Source organism: Arachis hypogaea, chromosome 9 (assembly GCF_003086295.3).
Source record: "Arachis hypogaea cultivar Tifrunner chromosome 9, arahy.Tifrunner.gnm2.J5K5, whole genome shotgun sequence".
Taxonomy (NCBI): domain Eukaryota; kingdom Viridiplantae; phylum Streptophyta; class Magnoliopsida; order Fabales; family Fabaceae; genus Arachis; species Arachis hypogaea.
The window spans coordinates 66,648,343-66,668,629 of record NC_092044.1 but is presented as its reverse complement, the minus strand read 5'-3'; positions in this window follow the sequence as shown (position 1 = coordinate 66,668,629).

Below are 20,287 nucleotides of genomic sequence, written 5' to 3'. Positions count from 1 at the left end.
GATTTATGGAAAATTCAAAGAGACAATGCCCATCGAAGGAGTATATTTCATCTATTTCCCTTTAGGATATGTTTATTTACTACATAATCATTTATCACTTGGTGGCAAGTGTAACACTTTACCACACAGAGCTTTACATTTAATTCGTAAATTAGAGGTGACAAGGTATTATGACTTCTAAAATAAAAATACATATATAGGTAGATTTGAAAGGAAGTTCAACTAGGAGCCTTGAAGAAAAAGTTGAGCAAAACAGAACTCGAAAGTCACATCACATCAAAACGTTTAAGCGTAGAAGAGATAGATAACAGTGCATGAAAAGGATAATATACAACGAATATAGAGTTCCAAAAAGATACATATAGCAAGTTCCAAACTCAACCTGCAAAGCAACGGCCAGCCAGAGTATATATATACAACCAAAAACTATACCAAAAGACAAAGTATAAATCCTGATTCTCTAAGTCAACTTCTAGGAGGGACAAAATACAAATTTATACAAAGTGGAGAACCTATATACATATATATAAACTAGATACACAATAAGAAGTCCCCAAAACGTAGATCTTCGCTTTCAAAGAGTCTCCAACACGCTTAGAAAAGTGTCTCACGTCCTGTATTTGAAAAATAACAGAATATATATAGAATGAGAACCGGGAGTTCTCAGTACGATAACAGTGCCCAAATAGTTAAGATATAACGCTTTGGGAAGCCAAGGCACTCCTAAACTCTAAGAACCCATATCAAAATCCTAAAGCTCTCACTAAACCCAAAATTATGATAATTATATCTAAGGATTCTAGTCTAACTCTTTGTTTTTTGTTCTTCGCAAACCTCCCAATCACCAAGTACAACCCTTAGCGTCACCTTTGCCAGCATGAGGGATCTCTCAGAAACAAACACATACAAGAAAAATAAGAAAAATACAGATATGGATAGCAAATACAGCAAATAGATCAAGTAGCAGCTAATCACAATTAAACAGGTAAGCAAACCAATACAAATGCACACTCAAACAAAACATACAAGTGCAAATGATGCATGTCTGCTCGATGGCTAATGAGCTCATTGATGAATCCATATTTGACGATAACTTTTGACTTGAAATGAGTGGATTTTATTACATAAACTTGCACTTATTCCTTTTAATAGCATGCTTTTGTGAATTTCTTTCCTAATTGTGCTTAATTGTGAAAACATACTTTTTATGTTTAAAATTGGTAATTTTAATTTACTTTTCTCCCATTCAACGCCTTGATAAATTTGTTTGAGTGATTTTAGGTTTTGAAGGCAAGAATGGCTTGAAGAAATGGAAGGAAAACATGCAAAGTGAAAGAATTCAAGAAATGAAGGATTTGCAAAGCTGTTAATCCTGACCTCTTCACACTAAATTGATCATGACTTACAAAGGTCCAAATGAGGCGATTGTAATGGCATTAGAAAGCTAGTATCCGGGGCTTCAAAATGATATGCATATGTTTATAGTGGACATGTAGTTGAGTGTGCGTAAGCACATATTGTGTTCGTACACACGCGTCTGAGCGTGTGCCTCATTTAATGCAGCACGTGATCAGCAATTTCTAGCTCATTTTGGGCCCAATCCAACTCATTTATGATGTTATTGAACCAAAAGTTGACGATTGATGAACCAACTAGTCATAGTTTAGGTTTTTATCATGCTTTAGGTGATTCTAGAGATAGAAGCTCTAACTTCTCTCTAGAACTCTAGGGTTTTAGATTAGTTTTCTTTTTAGATTTAGGTTTTAATCTTGTTTTAGTTTAGTTTTCTTTATATTTTCTTGTTTTATCCTCTTAACTCACTTAGCTTTTATTGTTAGTTTCTTATTTTATGCTCTTTAGTTTATGAACTCTTGTTGCAATTTTGTTTCCTTTAATGCAAATTTGATGTTTTTCATGTTATTAATGCTTAATTGAATTGTTGTTAGTACTTTCTTGAATTTGGTAGTTATAGCTTTTATTAATTCATGCAATTTATGATTTTTTTTCTTTTATGCAGATCAAGTGTTTGATAAAATGCTTGGCTTAGTTTTTTGAGTAATTTTTCACACTCTTGGCTTGGAATTGAGGACTTAGGTGATCTTGAGTCATTGATGTCTATTTTTGATTGTGATCAGGATTGTTAGTTAGTTTGGTTGCCACTAACGCTAGTCTTTCGTAAGTTAATTAGTGAGTTGGCTAGGACTTGTGGATTGAGATCAATTATGCCTATTTTACTTATCCTCGATGTAGGGTTGATGAAATGGGATTAATTCTTCACAATTTCCATGTTTGTGGTCAATGACTAGGGTAGGACACCTTGAATCTCAACCCTTATCAACAGGTTCCTTTTTACCATTTGAATTCCCTTTTCATTGATTACTTTCTTTAAGTTTAATTCCTTGCATGCTTGACGAACTAAATTCCTACGCGGTCTAGAATTTTCACAAAATAAATCCTCGTTGCAAGTATAGCTTCTAAACCAGCAAGGAATCCCTTTCGTACAAAACCTTGGTTGTCACAAGTAACAAAACCCAATAAAATTTATAACCAAAGTATTTAAACATCGGGTCATCTCTCAAGGAATTGTAGGGAGGTATGATTTATTATTGGTTAAAGAAAACAGTATAATTTTGGGTTTTTAAAATAAGGAACAGGTTATTTAAATGGCAAGGAAAATAAATTAATAAATCTCTTGGCAAGGTATAAGAAATTGAAGTCCTATCCTAGTTATCTTTATCAGGTGTGATGAGAATTGAACTCTGCTCCCACTTTAGTTAGCCCTTACTAAACAAAGGAAAGTCAAGCAGACTAATTAATTTGATCCTCAAGTCCTGGTCAACTCCTATGGAACGACTAGAGTTATTGGAGTACAAATTAATTAGCAAAGAATTCCAATTTCAATCAACACCTGAGTTTGATAACTCAAGTATTACTAATTACTCAACCAAGGCCAAAGGGTGTAAAAAGCTAAATTAAAGTCATAAATATGAATTACCTCAAATTGCATAAATAAGAGAAATCAAGTCTGACATAAGGGTTCATAAATTAAAGTAATAGAATGAATAAAAGTAGAAAATAAATTAAAGGAATATTGAACCTGTGATGAAGAGAAGTAGTCTGAACATAATAGAAATCCTAAATCCTAATCCTAAGAGAGAGGAGAGAACCTCTCTCTCTAAAAACTACATCTAAAAACCTAAACTTGTGAATTTGTATCGATTGTTGTTGATGAATGGATGGATTCCCCACTTTATAGCTGATGAGCAAATAATTTATACGCTTTTTGGCATTGTTTTTAGGTAATTTTTAGTAGGATCTAGCTACTTTTAGGGATGTTTTCATTAGTTTTTATGTAAAATTCACATTTCTAGACTTTACTATGAGTTTGTGTGTTTTTTTGTGATTTCAGGTAGTTTCTGGCTGAAATTGAGGGACCTGAGCAAAACTCTGATAGAAGGCTGACAAAGGACTGCTGATGCTGTTGGATTCTGACCTCCCTGCACTTGAAATAGATTTTCTGGAGCTACAGAACTCCAAATGGCGCGCTCTCAACGGCGTTGGAAAGTAGATATCTAGAGATTTCCAGAAATATATAATAGTTTATACTTTATTCGAGATTAGATGATGTAAACTGGCGCTCAACGCCAGTTCCATGGTGGATTCTGGAGTCAAACACTAGAAACACGTCACAAACCAGAGTTGAACGCCAAAAACACGTTACAACTTGGCGTTCAACTCCAAGAGAAGCCTCTGCACGTGTAAAGCTCAAGCTCAGCCCAAGAAATCACTAAGTGGGCCCCAGAAATGGATTTCTGCATTAATTACTTACTTCTGTAAACCCTAGTAGCTAGTCTAGTACAAATAGAACTTTTTACTATTGTACTGGTGTCTTTTTGACCACATCTTTGGACGCCTAGTCCTTAGACCAGGTCCTTCTCCCTATTTTCGAATTCATATCACATTTTGGGGGCTGGCCATTTGGCCATGCCTGGACCACCATCACTTATGTATTTTCAACGGTGGAGTTTCTACACACCATGGATTAAGGGTGTGAAGCTCTGCTGTACCTCGAGTTTTAATGCAATTACTACTATTTTCTATTCAATTCAGTTTATTCCTGTTCTAAGATATTTGTTGCACTTCAACATGATGAATGTGATGATCCGTGACACTCATTATCATTCTCACCTATGAACGCGTGACTGACAACCACCTCCGTTCTACCTTAGACCGAGCGCATATCTCTTGGATTCCTTAATCAGAATCTTCGTGGTATAAGCTAGAATTGATGGCGGCATTCATGAGAATCTGGAAAGTCTATTACCTTGTCTGTGGTATTCCGAGTAGGATTCAAGGATTGAATGACTCTGATGAGCTTCAAACTTGCGATTGTTAGGCATGATAACAAACGCAAAAGAATCAATGGATTCTATTCCGACATGATCGAGAACTGACAGATGATTAGCCGTGCTGTGACAGAGCATTTGGACCATTTTCACTGAGAGGATGGGATGTAGCCAATCACAACGATGATGCCCTACATACAGCTTGCCATGGAAAGGAGTAAGAAGGATTGAAGGAAGGCAGTAGGAAAGTAGAGATCCAACAGGGACAAAGCATCTCCATACACTTATCTGAAATTCTCACTAATGATTTACATAAGTATTTCTATCTTTATTTTCTGTTTATTTATTATTATTATTCGAAAACTCCATAACCATTTATTATCCGCCTAACTGAGATTTACAAGATGACCATAGCTTGCTTCATACCAACAATCTCCGTGGGATCGACCCTTACTCACGTAAGGTTTATTAATTGGACGACCCAGTGCACTTGCTGGTTAGTTGTGCGAAGTTGTGAAGAAAGTGCTGAGTTAGTAGATGCGCATACCAAGTTGAATGCCATTATTAGAGATCACAATTTCGTGCACCAATTTTTTGGCGCCGTTGCCGGGGATTGTTCGAGTTTGGACAACTGACGGTTCATCTTGTTGCTCAAATTAGGTAATTTTTTTTGTTTTATTTTCAAAAATCTTTTTCCAAAAATCTTTCAAAAAAATTTTTTTTCCCTTTATTTTCGAAAATTATTCTAAATTTTTAAGAATGGATTCTAGAGTTTCATGGTAACATGTTGAAGCCTGGCTGGATGTAAAGCCATATTCAAATTCTTTTGGATTGAGGCTTCCACTTGTCAACATAAAAGGCATGTATATGGAGTTGGATGAAGTATCAGCTGTTGCATGCCTGATTTATATTCTAAAGTTGGCTGGCTATTAAGCCATGTCCAACCCCTGGATTGGAGCTTTAGGCTAACATTGAAAGATTCCTGGAATTCCTATTAAAAATTTTGAATTTCTTATTTTCTTTTTCCTATAAAATTTCAAAAAAAAAATTCAAAAAAAAATTAGAAAATCATAAAATCAAAAATATTTTTGTGTTTCTTGTTTGAGTCTAGTGTCAATTTTTAAGTTTGGTGTCAATCACATGTTTTTAAAAATTATGCATTTTTCGAAAAATCATGCATGGTGTTCTTCATGATCTTCAAGTTGTTCTTGCTAAGTTTTCTTGTTTAATTTTGATATTTTCTTGTTTTGTGTCTTTTCTTGTTTTTCATATGCATTTTTGCATTCATAATGTCTAAACATGAAAAATTTCTATGTTTGGTGTCTTGCATGTTTTCTTTGCATTAAATTTTTTTTTCAAAAATAAGTTCTTGATGTTCATCATAATCTTCAAAGTGTTCTTGGTGTTCATCTTGACATTCAAAGTGTTCTTGCATGCATCATGTGTTTTGATTCATAATTTTCATGTTGTGAGTCATTTTTGCTATTTTTCTCTCTCCTCATTAAATATTCAAAAATCAAAAAATATCTTTTCCTTATTTTTCTCATAATTTTCGAAAATTTGAGTTGACTTAGTCAAAAAATTTTTTTAAAAAAAAACTTAGCTATTTCTTATAAGTCAAGTCAAATTTTCAATTTTTTAAAATCCTATCTTTTCAAAATCTTTTTCAAAAATCAAATCTTTTTCATTTTTTCTATTATTTTCGAAAATTTTTAAAAATTATTTTCAAAATCTTTTTCTTATCTTTATTTCAAAATTTTGAAAACTTTACTAACAATTAATGTGATTGATTCAAAAATTTAAAGTTTGTTACTTTCTTGTTAAGAAAGGTTCAATCTTTAAATTCTAGAATCATATCTTTTAGTTTCTTGTTAGTCAAGTAATCAAATTTTAATTTTTAAAATCAATTCTTTTTCAAAATATCTTTTCTATCATATCTTTTTCAAAATTTTATGTTTTTCAAAATTGATTTCAAAAATCTTTTCTAACTTCTTATCTTTTCAAAATTGAATTTCAAATCTTTTTCAACTTACTCATTGACTTTTTGTTTTTTTCTTATCTTTTTTCAAAACCACCTAACTACTTTTTCCTCTCTAATTTTCGAAAATTCCTCATCCCTTTTTAGAATTCTTTTTTTTTAATTAATTATTTCAAATTTTAATTCTAATTTTATTTCTTCATTTAATTTTCGAAAATCATTAACTTATTTTTCAAAACTTATTTTCAAAAACTCCTCTCTTTCATCTTCTTCTATTTATTTATTTATTTACTAACACTTCTCTTCATCTCAAGAATCTGAACCTATCTTCACCCTTGTGTTTGGATTCTTACCTTTTCCTTCTTCTATTCCCTCTTTCTTCTACTAACATAAAGGAATCCCTCTACTGTGGTAAAGAGGATCCCTATTATTATTTTCTGTTCCCTTCTCTTTTCATATGAGTAGTGATGAGCGGATAATTTATACGCTTTTTGGCATTGTTTTTAGGTAGTTTTTAGTAAGTTCAAGCTACTTTTAGGGATGTTTTCATTAGTTTTTATGTTAAATTCACATTTCTGGACTTTACTATGAGTTTGTGTGTTTTTCTATGATTTCAGGTAATTTCTGGCTGAAATTGAGGGACTTGAGCAAAACTCTGATAGGAGGCTGACAAAGGACTGTTGATGTTGTTGGAATCTGACCTCCCTGCAATCGAAATGGATTTTCTTGAGCTAAAGAACTCCAAATGGCGCGCTCTCAACGGCATTGGAAGGTAGACATTCAGAGCTTTCCAGCAATATATAATAGTCCATACTTTATTTGGGAATTGATGACGTAAACTGGCGCTCAACGCCAGTTCCATGTTGCTGTCTGGAGTAAAACGCCAGAAACAAGTCACGACCCGGAGTTGAACGCCCAAAACACGTTACAACTTGGTGTTCAACTCCAAAAGAAGCCTCAGCTTGTGGATAGATCAAGCTCAGCCCAAACACACACCAAGTGGGCCCCGAAAGTGGATTTATGCATCAATTACTTACTCATGTAAACCCTAGTAGCTAGTCTAGTATAAATAGGATAATTTACTATTGTATTAGACATCTTTGGTCTCAGTTTTATTTTATTCTTCATCTGAGGAGACTATTGATCACGTTTTGGGGGGGGGGGGGGGGCTGGCCATTCGGCCATGCCTGAACCTTTCACTTATGTATTTTCAACGGTGGAGTTTCTACACACCAAAGATTAAGGGTGTGGAGCTCTGCTGTACCTCAAGCTTCAATGCAATTAATATTATTTTCTATCCAATTCGAATTATTCCTATTCTAAGATATTTGTTGCACTTCAACTTGATGAATGTGATGATCCGTGACACTCATCATCATTCTCACCAATGAACACGCGTGACTGACAACCACTTCCGTTCTACCTTAGACCGGGCGCATATCTCTTGGATTCCTTAATCAGAGTCTTCGTGGTATAAGCTAGAATTGATGGCGGCATTCATGGAAATCCGGAAGGTCTAACCTTGTCTGTGGTATTTGGTGGACGAAATTGTGATCCTCAAAGTTGGTCTCTTTGTATTTGTATGAAATCAAAAATACCCCAAAGAGATCATGGTGTGATAAATTGGGATCTTAATAATCCCTGGTGTGATCATAACTCCCTTCAACTTAACCAGCAAGTGTACTGGGTCATCCAAGTAATACCTTACGTGAGTAAGGGTCGATCCCACAGAGATTGTTGGTATGAAGCAAGCTATGGTCACTGATGACAAGTCATCATATACCCATTTTTCAAGCTAATTTCACTTGTTTTATTAGTCTTTATACACTTTCTTGTATCATAAGTAAGTGATTTGGAGTGAAAATGCATAACTTCTTTAAATCAAACAATCACCATGAAATTGATGTTAACTCATGAGGTTTAAGCTAATTTTAATTGAATTTTAATTGATTTATAAGCCTTATGAATTTAGTGATACTTGGAGTGGTTGTTTTGGTTTATTTTAGGTGAAGAAAAGAATAAAAGAGAAAAGCGTGGCCTAAGAAAGCGTGACCCAAGGAGAAGGAAGCGTGGTCAAAGGAAGGAAAAGTGTGCCGCATGCAATGGGGGAGGCAAGCATTGCCCTCCACAAGGGCACACTGCCCTCTAGGAGGGCAACATAAGGGAACAAAGCATAAAAGGCAACTCTGCCCTGCCCACTACAAGGGCAGAGCACAAATCTGTGCCTTGGAATCAAGAAGAAGAAAATGTTGCCCTGCCCTCCACAAGGGCAGTATCGGGCTCACAAGGGGAGAAAATCAAAGGAAAATATCTCCAAATGCTTGCCACAAGAGTTGAACACGGGACCATGAGGAAGCAAGGAACTAAGTTCCATTACCGTGCCAAGAAAGCCAAAGAAAATGAATAAGCGTGTGTAGCAGCCAGGATTCGAACGCGGGACTTCAGTTTGTAAACACTGCCCTGCCCTCCGCGAGGGCAGGGCAGCATTTTGTGTGGCATGATTCTGGCGCACCAAGAAACGAGTCTGGCGCACCAAGGAATGAATCTGGCAGCACCAGCAGCGCACCACAGCACCCATCTGGCGCACCAATTTTTCCTGCCCTGCCCTCCGCGAGGGCAGGGCAGCGTTCTCCGCACCAAGCCGCACCATGCACGCACCAAGCATCAAATCCTGCCCTGCCCTCCGCAAGGGCAGGGCAGCCTCCTGGAAGCTATTAATTTTGGGCCAAAAATTGAATTAAAAATCCAATTCAATTCATTTCTTCACCAAATCAAAAGCCCATCCAAATCCCAAAATCCAAGAATAGAAAGGGTATAAATAGGAGCTAGTTTGATGTAATTAGGACCTTTTACTTAGCTTTTGAATTTTACACTTTCTTTGAGCTTGGAATTTTATTTTTGCACTTTGGAGCTTCTCTTGGTGTCTTCACTGAGATTTCAGAGAATTGGGGAGGAGAATTGATCTCTCTTCTTCCTCGTTCTATCTTGGGCATTTTTAACTTCCTTGTTTTGAGTTTTGGGTGTGAAGAATTGAGGAAATTCTGTCTCAATCTCCATTCAAAATCTCTTTAATTCCTCTTCTGCATAATTGAGTTCAATTTAAGTTCCTTTGCTGCTTCTTCTTTATTTTCTTGTCAATTGCTTTGAGAACTTGGATCTGGGAAGGTAATTGAGATCTAGGCTCTGCTACCTAGTCTCTGGAGTCCTGAGATCCCAATTCACTTTTGGTTCTTCTGTGAACCTTTGCTGCATAATTAATTTCTGTTTCTGTTTGAATTATAGTTTATTCCAATTCATCTTCTACTTTACTAATTGTTGCAATTTACTTTCTCTTGCTGGAATTCTAAATTCCCAATCCTTAATTCCCCTTTTATATTCAAGCAATTTACATTTCTTGCACTTTAAATTTCTGCAATTTACATTTCTTGCACTTTAAATTTCAGTCATTTACTTTTTTGTTCTTTAAGATTCAGCAATTTTACTTTCCTGCTCTTTAATTTACTGCAGTTTCCCCTTCTCCCTTTATATTCCAAGCAATTTAGTTTCTGTCAAATACAATCCACTCAACCAAAACTTGATTCGCTTGACTAAATCAACCACTAAACTAAAATTGCTCAATCCTTCAATCCCTGTGGGATCGACCTCACTCATGTGAGTTATTATTACTTGATGCGACCCGGTACACTTGCCGGTGAGTTTTGTGTTGGATCGTTTTCCACACATCAAGTTTTTGGCGCCGTTGCCGGGGATTGAAATAGATTGACAATGATTAAGTGAAGTGGAGATCTAGATCAAGCACTTTTTCTTTTCTGTTATTTTAATTTTGACTAACACACTAACTGTTTGAATTTTTGCTTAAACTAACTAAAACTTCATTCTAGCTATAGATTGAAGTTTCATTGGTTTTCTGGATCTGTGTGTTTATTGTTGTGTGTTTGTATGTCAGGTACAGGAAGATCTTCCCCTGTCCTCTCTGAAATTGACCAAAGAACTCTTCGGAGAATAAGAAGAGCTGAAAGAGGGAAGAACGTTATTGGAGAGGAAGAATCTGAGGAGGAATTCTAAGAAATGGAAGGAGATCTCAATCAACCAGGAGGAGGGGCCAACAATAACCAACAACAATGAAGAGTCTTGGCTTCATATACATTTGCAAATGCTAGACACTGTGGAAGTAGCATTCTTCCTCCTAATGTCAATGCAAACAATTTTGAACTAAAGCCACAACTCATCACTTTGGTTCAAAACAACTGTTCTTTTGGAGGAGGGCCTTTAGAGGATCCAAATCAACATTTATCTACCTTCTTGAGAATCTGTGACACGGTGAAAACCAATGGTGTGCCTCCTAATAGCTACAAGTTGTTGCTCTTTCCATTTTCTCTCAGAGATAAAGCCACTCAATGGCTAGAGACTTTTCCAAAAGAAAGCATCAACACTTGGGATGACTTAGTGAGCAAATTCCTTGCCAAATTTTATCCCCCTCAAAGAATCCTAAGATTGAAGACTGAGGTGCAGACATTCACTCAAATGGAGGCTGAAAACTTATATGAAGCATGAGAAAGATATAAGGCACTATTGAGGAAATGTCCACCAGAGATGTTCACTGAGTGGGACAAGTTGCAGAACTTCTATGAGGGGCTCACTCTTAAGGCTCAAGAAGCACTTGATCATTCAGCTGGAGGCTCTTTGCAACTCATGAAAACTACAGAGGAAGCTCAAAACCTCATTGATATGGTGGCCAATAACCAATATTTCTTTGCTCATGGTGCACGAAATTGCAATCACACTTTTGCAATCCCGCACAACTAACCAGCAAGTGCACTGGGTCGTCCAAGTAATACCTTACGTGAGTAAGGGTCGATCCCACGGAGATTGTCGGCTTGAAGCAAGCTATGGTTATCTTGTAAATCTTAGTCAGGATATCAACAATTATCAGGGTTGATTGTAAAAAGCAAAAGAACATGAAATAAGTACTTGTTTTGCAGTAATGGGAAACGGGTTGAGGTTTTGGAGATGCTTCATCTTCTGAATCTCTGCTTTCCTACTGTCTTCTTCTTCAAGCACGCAAGGCTCCTTCCATGGCAAGCTGTATGCAAGGGTTTCACTGTTGTCAGTGGCTACCTCCCATCCTCTCAGTGGAAATGTTCAACGCACCCTGTCACGGCACAGCTATCCATCTGTCGGTTCTCAATCAGGCCGGAATAGAATCCAGTGATTCTTTTGCGTCTGTCACTAATGCCCCGCCTTCAGGAGTTTGAAACTCGTCATAGTCATTCAATCATTGAATCCTACTCAGAATACCACAGACAAGGTTTAGACCTTCCGGATTCTCTTGAATGCCGCCATCAGTTCTAGCTTATACCACGAAGATTCTGATTAAAGAATCCAAGAGATATCTACTTAATCCAAGGTAGAACGGAGGTGGTTGTCAGGCACACGTTCATAGTTGAGAATGATGATGAGTGTCATGGATCATCATATTTATCCGGTTTAAGAACAAGTAATATCTTAGAGTGGAAGCAAGCATGATTGAATGAAAAACAGTAGTAATTGCATTAATCCATCAAGACACAGCAGAGCTCCTCACCCCCAACCATGGGGTTTAGAGACTCATGCCGTGGAAGGTACACAAAGAAACGTGTAAAGTGTCATGAGGTACAGATACAATGTCAAAAGATCCTATTAATAGTGAACTAGTAACCTAGGGTATACAGAAATGAGTAAATGACATAAAAATCCACTTCCGGGTCCACTTGGTGTGTGCTTGGGCTGAGCATTGAAGCATTTTCGTGTAGAGACTCTTTCTGGAGTTAAACGCCAGCTTTGGTGCCAGTTTGGGCGTTTAACTCCAGTTTTTATGCCAGTTCCGGCGTTAAACGCTGGAAATTCTGAGGCAGATTTGCAACGCCGGTTTGGGCCATCAAATCTCGGGCAAAGTATAGCCTATTATACATTGCTGGAAAGCCCAGGATGTCTACTTTCCAATGCCGTTGAGAGCGTGCCAATTGGGCGTCTGTAGCTCCAGAAAATCTACTTCGAGTGCAGGGAGGTCAGAATCCAACAGCATCTGCAGTCCTTTTCAGCCTCTGAATCAGATTTTTGCTCCGGACCCTCAATTTCAGCCAGAAAATACCTGAAATCACAGAAAAACACACAAACTCATAGTAAAGTCTAGAAAAGTGAATTTTAACTAAAAACTAATAAAAATATACTAAAAACTAACTAGATCATACTAAAAAACATACTAAAAACAATGCCAAAAAGCGTATAAATTATCCGCTCATCACAACACCAAACTTAAATTGTTGCTTGTCCCCAAGCAACTGAAAATCAAAATAGGATAAAAAGAAGAGAATATACTATAGACTCCAAAATATCAAGGAAACTTAGCTCCAATTAGATGAGCGGGACTAGTAGCTTTTTGCTTCCGAACAGTTTTGGCATCTCACTCTATCCTTTGAAGTTCAGAATGATTGGCATCTATAAGAACTCAGAACTCAGATAGTGTTATTGATTCTCCTAGATAAGTATAATGATTCTTGAACATAGCTAGTGTATGAGTCTTGGCTGTGGCCCAAAGCACTCTGTCTTCCAGTATTACCACCGGATACATACATGCCACAGACACATAATTGGGTGAACCTTTTCAGATTGTGACTCAGCTCTGCTAGAGTCCCCAATCAGAGGTGTCCAGGGTTCTTAAGCACACTCTTTTTGCCTTGGATCACAACTTTATTTCTTTCTTTTTCTCTTTTTTTTCGAATTTTTTTTTGCTGCTTTTTCTTGCTTCAAGAATCAATTTGATGATTTTTCAGATCCTCAATAACAGTTCTCTTTTTCCTCATTCTTTCAAGAGCCAACAATTTTAACATTCTTAAAACAACAAATTCAAAAGACATATGCACTGTTCAAGCATTCATTCGGAAAACAAAAATTATTGTCACCACATCAAGCTAATTTAACTAGTTTCAAGGATAAATTCGAAATCCTGTACTTCTTGTTCTTTTGTGATTAAAGCATTTTTCATTTAAGAGAGGTGATGGATTCATAGGACATTCATAGCTTTAAGACATGAATTTTAAATTTTATTAATTATGAATTAAGAACAAGACTCAAAAATAGCTATAAGATGATACTAAAAAATAGAAAACAAAAAACAAAAAAATTTAAATAAGCTCCTAATGATAGAGGTTTTCACAGAGTTAGGACTCAACAACCTTGATTTTGAGAAGTGGATGCTCCCTCAAATTGAGGGGAGAATTTTTGGCGTTTCAGTTCTTGAAGTTCACGCCCTTGCTTCTCTTGTTCCTTCAGCAATTTGCAGAGCATGCAGTTCTGATTCTGCTGTTCTTCCTTAAGTTGCTCTATAGTTTCTTGCAACTTGGTGATAGATGCTTCTAGGCTGGCCCAGTAGCCAATTTCAGGAAATTCAGGGAGGAACTCCTGCGCCCTCCTTTTGATAGAGTTGTCTTGCACTTGTCCTTCCATTGACTTCTTGGTAATTGGATGTTCAATGGGTATGAATTCATCCACTCCCATCTTTACCCCAGCCTCTTTACAGAGCAAGGAGATCAAGCTTGGGTAAGCCAATTTGGCTTCAGTGGAATTCTTATTTGCAATTGTGTAGATCTCACAAGCAATCACATGATGAACCTCCACTTCTTTTCCAAGCATAATGCAATGAATCATCACTGCTCTCTTGATAGTGACCTCAGAACGGTTGCTAGTGGGCAGTATGGAATGCCCAATAAAGTCTAGCCAACCTCTTGCAATTGGTTTGAGGTCTCCCCTCTTGAGTTGGTTTGGGACACCCTTTGAATTGGTTATCCACTTAGTTCCAGGGAGGCATATGTCCTCTAGAATTTGATCCAACCCTTTATCTGCTCTCACCATTCTCCTATTAAAGGAATCAGGATCATCCTGCAATTGAGGCAATTTGAAGATTTCTCTTATTTTGTCCAGATGGAAGTACATAACTTTCCCTCTGACCATGGTTCTGTAGGTATGGTAAGCAGTTCCAGTCATTCTCTGCTTATCTGTTAGCCACAGATTTGAGTAGAATTCCTGAACCATATTTCTTCCAACCTTTATCTCATGATTGGTTAGAACTTCCCATCCTCTGTTTCGAATTTGCTCTTGGATCCCCGGATATTCATCTTCTTTCAGATCAAATTTAACTTCCAGGATCACTGACCTCAGACCCATTATTTTGTGATAATGGTTTTCATGTTCTTTGGTTAAGAACTTCTCTTGATTCCAAAGATTCTTTGGATTATTCTCTTTCTTTCCTCTTAAATTGGTTTGTTTTCCCTTAGGAGCCATGATCTTGATGAATCTTGGCTTAGTGATCACGGAAAAGCACACCAAACTTAGAGGTTTGCTTGTCCTCAAGCAAAAGAAAGGAAAGAAGAGAGAGAGGAGAAGAGCAAATTCGAATTGTGTGAGGGAATGAAGAGGCCGAACGTGTTTTTATAAAAGGGGGAGGGGGAAGGAGATTTCGAAAAAAATTGAAAGGAGATTTGAGAACATATGGAGAGAATTTGAGAGAAGGGTGAGTTTTTGAATAAGATTTGGGATTGATTTGAGAGAGATTTGAAGAATGATTTTGATTTTTGAAAATTTGAAAGTGAATGATGAAAGGTTGAAATGTGTTTTTGTAGAAAAGTATGGGTAAGAAAAGGAAAGTTTGAAAAAAATTTGATTTGAAAACAAAATCTTGGTCCCCCCACCTTTCTGGCGTTAAACGCCCAGAATGGCATCCATTCTGGCGTTTAACGCCCATTTGTTGCCCATTGTGGGCGTTTAATGCCCAGCCAGGTGCCCTGGCTGGCGTTAAACGCCAGAATTCCTTTATCACTGGGCGTTTTGCTAAACGCCCAGGATGCTGCACACCTGGCGTTAAACGGCCAGAATGGTGCCCATTCTGGCGTTTAACGCCCAAAATGCCCCTTACTGGCATTTTTTCGCCAGTAAGCTATTTTTCTCTGCTTTTTGCACTGAATCCTTCTGTAACTCTGTGAATTCCTTCATTTTTGATACTTGCCTTTGTAAAATCAAAACACATAACCTGCTAATGACTAGGTTGCCTCCCAGCAAGCGCTTCTTTACTGTCTTTAGCTGGACCTTTACTGAGAATCACTCAAGTCTCATTTTTGAGCATTCCTGCTCAAAATTGCCTTCAAGATAATGCTTGATTCTCTGTCCATTAACAATGAACGTTTTGTCAGAATCAATATCCTGAAGCTCAACATACCCATATGGTGACACTCCTGTAATCACATATGGACCCCTCCATCGGGATTTAAGTTTTCCTGGAAACAATCTGAGCCTAGAGTTGAAGAGCAGAACTTTTTGTCCTGGCTCAAAGACTCTGGATGACAACTTCTTGTCATGCCATTTCTTTGCCTTTTCCTTATAAATTTTTGCATTTTCAAAGGCATTGAGTCTGAACTCCTCTAGCTCATTTAGCTGGAGCAATCTTTTTTCACTAGCTAATTGAGCATCCATGTTTAGGAATCTGGTTGCCCAGTAGGCTTTATGTTCCAGTTCCACGGGCAGATGACAAGCCTTCCCATACACCAGTTGGTATGGAGAGGTTCCTATAGGAGTCTTGAACGCTGTTCTGTATGCCCACAGAGCATCATCCAAGCTCTTTGCCCAATCCTTTCTTCGGGCTATCACAGTCCGTTCTAGGATTCTTTTTAGCTCTCTGTTAGAGACTTCAGCTTGCCCATTTGTCTGTGGATGATACGGAGTTGCCACTTTGTGGCTAATTCCATATCTAACCATAGCAGAGTATAGCTGTCTATTGCAGAAATGAGTGCCCCCGTCACTGATTAGTACTCTGGGAACACCAAACCTGCTGAAGATGTGTTTCTGGAGGAATTTCAGCACGGTCTTGGTATCATTAGTGGGTGTAGCAATTGCTTCTACCCACTTAGATACATAGTCCACTGCTACCAGAATGTAAGTGTTTGAGTATGATGGTGGGAATGGACCCATGAAGTCAATTCCCCATACATCAAACAATTCTATCTCTAATATCCCTTGTTGAGGCATGGCATATCCGTGAGGCAAGTTACTAGCTCTTTGGCAACTGTCACAGTTACGCACAAACTCTCGGGCATCTTTATAGAGAGTAGGCCAGTAGAAGCCACATTGGAGGACTTTAGTGGCTGTTCGCTCACTTCCAAAATTTCCTCCATACTGTGATCCATGGCAGTGCCATAGGATCCTTTGTGCTTCTTCTCTGGGTACACATCTGCGGATCATTCCGTCTGCACATCTCTTAAAGAGATATGGCTCATCCCATAGGTAGTACTTGGCATCTGAAATTAATTTCTTTCTTTGCACTCTGTTGTACTCCTGGGGTATGAACCTCACAGCTTTATAGTTTGCAATATCTGCAAACCATGGAGCTTCCTGAATGGCAAAGAGTTGCTCATCTGGGAAAGTCTTAGATATCTCAGTAGAAGGGAGGGACGCCCCAGCTACTGGTTCTATTCGGGACAGATGATCAGCTACCTAGTTCTTTGTCCCTTTTCTGTCTCTTATTTCTATATCAAACTCTTGCAGAAGCAACACCCATCTTATTAGCCTGGGTTTTGAATCCTGCTTTGTGAGTAAGTATTTAAGAGCAGCATGGTCAGTGTACACAACCACTTTGGATCCCACTAGATAGGATCTAAACTTGTCAATGGCATAGACCACTGCAAGTAGCTCTTTTTCTGTGGTTGTGTAATTCTTCTGTGCATCATTTAGAACACGGCTAGCATAATAAATGACGTGCAGAAGCTTGTTATGCCTCTGTCCCAACACTGCACCAATGGCATGGTCACTGGCATCACACATCAGTTCAAATGGCAATGTCCAATCTGGTGCAGAGATGACTGGTGCTGTGACCAGCTTAGCTTTCAGGGTCTCAAATGCCTGCAGACACTGTGTGTCAAACACAAATGGTGTGTCAACAGCTAGCAGGTTACTCAAAGGTTTTGCAATTTTCAAAAAATCCTTTATAAACCTTCTGTAGAATCCTGCATGCCCCAGAAAGCTTCTGATTGCCTTAACATTGGCAGGTGGTGGTAATTTTTCAATTACCTCTACCTTTGCTTTATCCACCTTTATTCCCCTGCTTGAAATTTTGTGTCCAAGGACAATTCCTTCAGTCACCATAAAGTGACATTTCTCCCAGTTTAAAACCAGGTTAGTCTCTTGCCACCTTTTCAGGACAAGTGATAGGTGGTTAAGACAGGAGCTGAATGAGTCTCCATATACTGAGAAGTCATCCATGAAGACTTCAAGAAATTTCTCCACCATATCAGAGAAGATGGATAGCATGCATCTCTGAAAGGTTGCAGGAGCATTACACAGACCAAAAGACATCCTTCTGTAGGCAAACACGCCAGAAGGGCAAGTAAATGCTGTTTTCTCTTGATCCTGCAGATCTACTGCAATTTGGTTGTAACCTGAATAGCCATCCAAAAAGCAGTAATAATCATGACCAGCTAGTCTTTCTAGCATTTGGTCTATGAATGGTAAAGGAAAATGATCCTTTCTGGTGGCTGTATTGAGCCTTCTATAGTCAATACACATGCGCCACCCTGTGACTGTTCTTGTAGAAACCAGTTCATTTTTTTCATTATGAACCACTGTCATGCCTCCTTTTTTGGGGACAACTTGGACAGGGCTCACCCAGGGGCTATCAGAAATAGGATAAATAATCCCAGCCTCTAGTAATTTAGTGACCTCTTTCTGCACCACCTCCTTCATGGCTGGATTTAGCCTCCTTTGTGGTTGGACCACTGGTTTGGCATTATCCTCCAACAGGATCTTGTGCATGCATCTAGCTGGGCTAATGCCCTTAAGATCACTTATGGACCACCCAAGAGCTGTCTTGTGTGTCTTTAGCACTTGAATCAGTGCTTCCTCTTCCTGTGGATTTAAAGCAGAGCTTATAATCACTGGAAAAGTGTCACCCTCTCCCAGAAATGTATACTTCAGGGATGGTGGTAGTGGTTTGAGTTCAGGTTTGGGAGGCTTATCCTCCTCCTGAGGAATTTTCGAAAATTCCTTTGTTTCCTCTGGTTCTTCTTGATCAGGTTGAGCATCTTTGAAGATGTCCTCAAGCTCTGATTCTAGGCTTTCAGTCATATTGATCTCTTCTACCAGAGAGTCAATAATGTCAGCGCCCATGCAGTCATTTGGTGTGTCTGGATGCTGCATAGCTTTTACAGCATTCAACTTGAACTCATCCTCATTGACCCTCAGGGTTACTTCCCCTTTTTGTACATCAATGAGAGTTCGTCCAGTTGCTAGGAAAGGTCTCCCTAGAATGAGAGTTGCACTCTTGTGCTCCTCCATTTCCAGCACCACAAAGTCAGTTGGAAAGGCGAATGGCCCAACCTTGACAATCATATCCTCTAATATGCCTGATGGATGTTTAATGGAGCCATCAGCAAGTTGGAGGCATATCCGGGTTGGTTTGACTTCTCCAGTCAACCCAAGCTTTCTGATAGTGGATGCAGGTATTAGATTGATGCTTGCTCCAAGATCACATAGGGCTGTCTTGGTGCAAGCACCTTCTAATGTGCATGGTATCATAAAGCTTCCTGGATCTTGAAGCTTTTCTGGTAAGCTTTTCAGAATGACTGCACTGCATTCTTCAGTGAGAAATACTTTTTCAGTTTCTCTCCAATCCTTCTTATGACTTAAGATCTCTTTCATGAACTTAGCATAAGAAGGTATTTGCTCAAGTGCCTCTGCAAACGGAATCTTTATTTCAAGAGTCCTTAGATAATCTGCAAAGCGGGCAAATTGCTTATCCTGCTCCGCTTGGCGGAGTTTCTGAGGATAAGGCATCTTGGCTTTATATTCTTCAACCTTAGTTGCTGCAGGCTTATTCCTTACAGAAGTGGTTGAAGAAGCCTTTTTAGAGGGATTACTGTCAGCACTCTCAGGTGTCTGATCCTCCTTTGGCGTCTGAACGCCAGGAATGGGTGAAGATTGGGCGTTTAACGCCAACTTCTCCCCCTTTTCTGGCGTTTGAACGCCAGAACTGGGCAAGGAATGGGTGTTTAACGCCAGCTTTCCTTCCCTTTCTGGCGTTTGAACGCCAAAAGTATTCCTCTCTGGGCTCTTACTGTCCTCAGAGGGATTTTGGGCAGTGGCTTGGTTATCCTCTGTCAATTGTTCCTTATTTGACTTTTCGCTCTTTTGAGTGGTGTTGTTCAGTGTCTTCCCACTCCTCAGTTGAACTGCTTGACACTCTTCTGTTATCTGTTTAGATATCTGCTGTTTTGCTTGATTCAACTGCAGTTCTATGTTCTTGTTAGCAACTTTAGTTTCATGGAGTATCTCTTTAAATTCTGCTAACTGTTCTGTCATCAGGAGCAATTGTTGATTAAGCTCAATCATCTGTTCTTGAGGATTAGGATCAGTGACTACTGCCATGACTTCCTCTTTTGGAGAGAACTCATTGCTAGAGTACAAATATTGGTTTCTAGCAACAATGTCTATAAGCTCTTGAGCCTCTTCAATTGTCTTCCTCATGTGTATAGATCCACCAGCTGAGTGGTCTAAAGACATCTGAGCTTTTTCTGTAAGCCCATAGTAGAAGATGTCTAACTGTACCCACTCTGAAAACATTTCAGAGGGGCATTTTCTTAGCATACCTCTATACCTCTCCCAGGCATTATAAAGGGATTCATTATCCTCTTGTTTAAAGCCTTGGATGTCCAGCCTTAGCTGTGTCATCCTCTTTAGAGGGTAAAAATGATTCAGGAATTTGTCTGATAACTGTTTCCATGTCTTTATGCTTGCTGTAGGTTGGTTATTCAACCACCTTTTAGCTTGATCTTTTACAGCAAATGGAAACAGTAATAGTCTGTAGACATCCTGATCTACCTCTTTGTCATGTACTGTGTCAGTAATTTGTAAGAATTGTGCCAGAAACTCAGTAGGTTCTTCC